A 6,346-nucleotide genomic window follows, 5' to 3' on the forward strand; every position below is an offset into this window, starting at 1 on the left:
TTCATCTTCAGTGGGAGCAGAACTTCAAAGTCACAGGAAGCACCCATACAACCTAAAGGATAAAATCTGAACCTTTCGTGGTCTATGACACAAACCGTGTTTAGGGGATGGTAGTGTAGTCCTGACATGGTGGAAATGTCCTCAGTTGGAGTTTCACATCCTTGGCTCGACCGCAGTCTTGTCCCCAGCACTGCCAGGGTGGCTGCTAGGACAGATGGCAGAGAGGCCACGTGCGTGGGCAGTTTCTTTGACAGAAGAACCTCTCCAAGGCAGGACCATGCAGGAGCTGTGCAGAGATTGACCTCCTCTTGGTGAACGCTGTCTCTCTTGCTGTTCATGGCTTTACTTTCAGTGCCCAAATCAGGAAGAAGTGATATCCCCACCTTTAGAAGGTTTTTTTTACATCTCAGTAGTTTAAGATAATCTTTCAAAGCCTGTCTCTGGCAGAACGAAGACTGAAAGCTGTATCTCCTCCATCCTACCTTGTGTTGTGAGCACGAAGGAAGATGAGCATTGTGGATAGAAAGAAACTTTTCTTCTCCAGGGATATTCAGGATCTCCCTCAAGGACTAAGAACACGTCCTGGGAGCACTCTGCCTGCTAAATGCTGTGAAAAACCAACATGGGAGAGCCAAGATGAGGGAACTCATTCCCAACCATCTCTGCAGGTCTTGTTTTGGTACTGGCACCATATAGCAAAGTAGAAATTAAAAGAACAGAGGTACCATTCTTCTGCTAACAGCAGAATTAATTTCCCTCTCTTTCCTTTGGATGACTCCTCATGCTTCTTCCATTCCCAGATTGCATAACAAGACACAGTATCAAGTATGATAATGTGAGTAATGTACAACCTGGAGAGGTTGTTACACTCTTGATGGGTGAGTTCATCTGCCCCACAAATACACAGCTCCTCATAGACCTATTTTAGCTCTTTGAGAAAAAGCCCCCCTCCATTCTTCGTTATTGGTCACCAAAATAAGTCTGACAACATAGACCCTTTCTAAATAAACCAAATTCCAAATAATGGTAGGTGTTTCAGGAAAATGTTCCATGAGAGTGTGTACCCTAACTAAGGCCTCCTCATTAATTTCAAATTACATTTCATATGGGATCTGCACCACCAATCCATTGCAGGTCATATAAAGAAAAAAATGACAAACATTTTCAGAAAAGCCCCTTTAAAAGAAATATGTTTACTATATGGTAATATGTCTGTGTACTATAGGGCAATGATTTTCAGTCCCTGGGTGTAGAATGGTCTATGGACAACCTTTAAGAAAGCCACAAATGTGACTACAAAATACAAGTTCACACATATTTTCCATACATTAAATTTCTTAAGGAAGCCTGTGCCTCTACTGGAAAACTATAGGGAAGTTTCAAAACCTGTGCTTTTTGGAAGTCAGATCTATATTGTATGTCAAAATATACAGTTGGGGTTTTTTTGAGAGAGCGAGCATTGCTCAGGATCCTGCAGGAACAGAGAACTTATGGTTTCAATATTTTTTTTCAATAAAACGCAGTATTTCTTTAATGCTAAATTCCTTTGGTTTCCAGTGCTCTGATTTTTAACAATCAGCACATATACAATCAGTCTAAGAAATGAGGAATGAAGCATGTGGTTTGGCTGCTTTGAAAACCATATAATAATGCTATTTGAGTTTGTGGGCTTAGCTTGGTAGTCCAACTAAAATGACTGTCAGCTAGACAAACAGTGCAATAAAGGTGAAACGTAGTATTGCAGATAAGAAACTAATCTTTATTTCATGGTCCCCGTCTTCTCTGGGAATATGAGCCTAGCACTTTGTGGGATCAAGTGACACTTAACGCTATTGAGCACAACCAATTTGATTAGATTAGTTAAACCAATGTGGTAAAGGCAAAGTGAAACTGAACGGCTTCATGGTCCTTACCACATACACCATAAACACAGTATCTTCCCTAAGCAAGGGAAATTTAAGGGCTAACAGCATTTGAAGTAGACATAGTGTAATTTAAATGTAATATTGTATGAAGCATGACAGTAAGATCAACTGAGTAAAAAACCTAGAAGAGCTAAATTCTGGACAAATTTATGAATTCACTGCACAAATTAATACGTATTTGTGCAAAGTATTCAGGAGAAGAGAAATAAGTTTCTTCTAAGAGGATGTAGGTGTGGCTACCACAGTGTACCAAAGAGATTAAAAAAAAAAAAATCCTGTTGATGCTGTTCTCTTGTTGTGTTTGAAGTAATAATTAGAGTCTGGCGTCAAGTTTGAATGATAACTATTACTTTCTTCACACAGATTTTCTAAGCTTGAGAGACCAGTTTTCAAAAGCTCTCTAGCAAAGCTATTATGTTACCAGTATTACTCCATCAGAAGAAACTGTTAAAGGATGATCAGAAATACTGAGGGTGAGTCCCAGTTTTCCAGTATCTTCTCAGGACTGGGCTTTAAAAATCAAAGTCAGCTTTGACTCTCATAATTACAACCGAAAATGATGCTGTTGGCAAATTCTCAACAGCTTGGAAATTGGACTTAATACATCCAAAGGCATAAGCCTTTAAAATATTTCACACATAAGACACTTTTTGCCAATATTCTCAATTAGAACTCATGTGTTTGTTCTTAAAGGAAAAAAAAAACAAAACATGCTGTTTCTTTCATTGCTGATACAATTTTGTATCTGTTACTGCTTTGAATTTTCTGTTTTGAATACTCCTAGAGGGAGGTTGTCATTGCAGATGCTCCAGACTCTGCCAAATGATTGGCTTTCTACACAGCTCAGCCATTTCCCTCCATTGCAGGTAATAGATGCCCCAGCTTACTTCACCGTAACTCCAATTCATGTTTTTTTCCTTCTTTAGGCTTACTAAAAAACTGAAAAGAAAGCACTTTTGCCAGAACAGATGTTTGGATTCCTTTTACTCTGAACTCCCATAGCACCGTGTCTCAGATGGCTTAATACTGAAAAGGATTCCAGTAAGTCTTGTACATCGATGTATGAACATACTATATATAGAGAAACGTACAACTGAAGAGCTCTTATACTGTAAAATAAAGCATTCAAAAGTAAGGAAATATAGAACTACATTTGTCTGTGCAACTTTGATTTGGCCTGTGTATGGCTAGCCTTTACAACTGGACCATCTTTTGTTTCGTGTACAAAATCTACAGCTTTCTCAGATAATGGGTAGGTTTTCTGCTGGTTTTTAATCCTTTTTATTAAGTCTATAGTCTTCTGGTATTATTTATTGCTCATTACCAGCTCGGTCCCAGAACCTAATTCTGTCATGACGGTTTTATATGTTTAGCTCCTTGAAATAGTACGGTTCTCATGTTTGCTGTAGGTATGTAGTAGTGGTACAAGTAAGATGTATATCTGTGGGTGGAGTGATAAAGAGTATTTAGTATTAACAGACTCAGAATGTTCATTTCCTTCCTTCTGTGGGTTCCCTTCCGGTATGCTACAGCAAGTTCTGCTCCTAAATAATTTTTCTGAGTTTAATATGTTATTAGTCACAAGATTATCCTGCCTCCATGCCAAGTCTTTACCTAGTAACAAAGCTTTTCTTAAAACCCGTTGAAATGCTTTTCACTCTAAGTACATAGTTTGGTTTCTGCCACAGAGCCCTCTGCTAGTACTACACATACGTAATGTCTTTTCCAAATCCCAGTACATGGACGCTTGGTTTGAGAATACACCAAAGCATTCAGTAGCATTGAAGTTTTAGGTAGTGACTATTAAAAATTCTTAGAAAAGTAAGGAGTATTTAAAGGCCAGATGGTTCAGGAAACCACAGGAGATTGACTGGCACCAAAATGTGGGACAACAAAAAGAATGAAGAGGATTATCTGCTGCAGCTTACTTTTTGAAATAAGAAAAATGGAAACAATTTATGAATGCAAACATGAAGGAGACAGCACTTTTCCAAGAGTTTTGAACTGCAGAGAGCTGTGGAGTGCCTGCCTCTTCCTAAGACAGGCTAATACCCAGAAATACAGGCAGTAGGTGAGGGTACCAGACTGACAGCTCACCTGAAACAACAAAATTCCCTTATTTAATTTCTGCCAACAGGCGTAATGGAAAGATAGACCTTGAGCCCAAAGGGAAGCAAATCATTGTGTCCCCCAAAAGATGGACTGCTTCCTCATGAGGAGGTGTTAAGGACAGGCTGCTCTCCATGCAAAGCTGGAGGGGTCCGCAGAGAAACAAGAGCATGGCCAACAGATGCGGTTTGTCTTTGTCAGGGTGGCAGTCTGTTCCTAGGACTACTAAGCAAAATACAGTTGAATGAACAAGTGAAAACAAAATTTTAGATATCCGTCTCAGCCTGGATAAAAGCCTGGAAAATTATAGATTTAGTTGTAAAAAAATCGAGAATGACGTGCTAAAAATCCTCAACAGAGACCTGCAACAAGACTACAATCATCCGAGCAGTATATTCTAGTTAAGTTTTTAAAAATGTACAACAGAACTTGGTCTTGATAAATAACTTGCATGCAGGCTCTTGAGCAGTTTTGTTGGGATCTCTAGCAATGCTATCTCTCCATCTCTCAACAATTCTGTGGTTGGCATCATATCAACAATATCAGCCCTTCAGGTTGAGTAACAAGATGATGATGCAACCCTTAGGGATTAAGGTGGAGGTGCTGCTAGGATGACAAAGTCCCACCACCCACATACAGTAAGAAATAATTGACATTAGGTGAGGCTGCAGTCAAACATGAAACATTAAAAGTACTGTTTATTAACAATCACAGAACCTATTAAACTGAATCTATATAAACCATCTAATTAACAGATTAGCACGCCTGAATTTACCTATGTGAGCTTCTAGTCTGACTTCCCGTATAATGGAGAGCAGATTTCCCTGAACTAGTGCCTGTCTGAACTAGATTGTATCATTTTAAGGTGGAAACATCCATCTTGATAGAAATATCAACAGAAGAGTTACCATAATTCTTGGTAACCCTCTCAATGGTTAATTATGGGTAACTATAAATTAAGATTGCAGGTCTTGGATCTCTGTCTGCTAGAGCTAAGCCATGTGTTTTTAAATGGATATTTACTACATAGAAAGGGGACGTAAAGGGCCCCCATTAACTTTCTCTTTGATAAGCTAAATAGGTGGAACTCCTTCAGTCCCACATTAGGAGAGTATCCTAATCCTTTAATCATGTCTCATGCCTGTTCTATGAAATCCCTCTAATTTCTCATCACTCTTTTTGAATTTAGGACACAAACCCCACGTACAACTTTCCAACTTGCCTTGCATCAGTGCCAGATACAGAGGAAGTATAAACCTCTCTATTCTTTCTCAGTATTTACTTATTTGGGCAATCAAGAGTTAGATTCCCTATTCTAGTTACCATGTCAGAGAAGTAGCAAATGTGGTTTACTAGTCTCCAACTCCTTTTCAGTGATTCCTCTTTCCAGGAGAGGACTCCCTATGTGATTTGCTGGGTCCTTGTTCTTCTTTATAAAATATATTCTATGCTTATTTATCCATATACAGCAAAAATGCTTTCACACTGATTCTGTAGAAGAATGAGGCACAAAGGGACTTATCAGAGGTTACCAGGAAGTATCTGTGAAGAAGGAAAGTGAGGCCAGGACAGGTGTCCTGAATCCCATACTGGCACTAGTACTGCACATTTACATTTCAAGTTGAATTGCAGAGGCCATGACCAGATGCATTGTCAGCTGATGGATGTAACCCCGGTATCAGATTGGATGCTGTCATTTCTCTTCAGATGCATTTAAAACTCTCCTGGTGAAACAAAAAAACAGGGCTTGAACTGTTTAGCCTAACTCTCTCCTGCCAAAGGTAACCATGTCATACCTTCTCTTTCATAAATAATGCCACACAACCTTAGGAAATAAAATATTTTCCCAAGCAGAAGGAAAATATGATCAAATTGGAAATATAGACAAAGGAAAATGTTATCTTAACAAATTCTTCCTTGTCATCTTATACGGTAACTTTTACGGAAACGGTGCTTTTGATTCTGTCCTCTGTCTCCTACTGTAGGGAACAGAGATAGTCTTCAGCATCAGTCTGTGCTCGGTACAGCACCAAACTTGCTGAACCATGTAGACCAAGCAAAAGAGCTACTGTAATAAAAGGTCTGACTTAAGACCAGGTTTCATGATGAGTTTCACTTCTTCGTTCAGTCAAACCCTGTGCACCCGACAGGATTGGCTCTGTCAAGCTTCTACTGTAAAGTGCTATAAAAGAGGCTGAAATCTAGGCCAGAGCTAGGGATAGCTCTTGGGAAGCTCTCTGGGTTTCCTGGAGGGCAAGGTGTGGCTCTGTACGTGGGAGGTAAACGCCAGTGATTTTCTGTTACTAGTAATT

The sequence above is a fragment of the Cariama cristata genome, unplaced genomic scaffold, assembly GCF_000690535.1.
Source record: "Cariama cristata isolate BGI_N322 unplaced genomic scaffold, ASM69053v1 scaffold43710, whole genome shotgun sequence".
In the NCBI taxonomy this organism is placed as follows: Eukaryota; Metazoa; Chordata; class Aves; order Cariamiformes; family Cariamidae; genus Cariama; species Cariama cristata.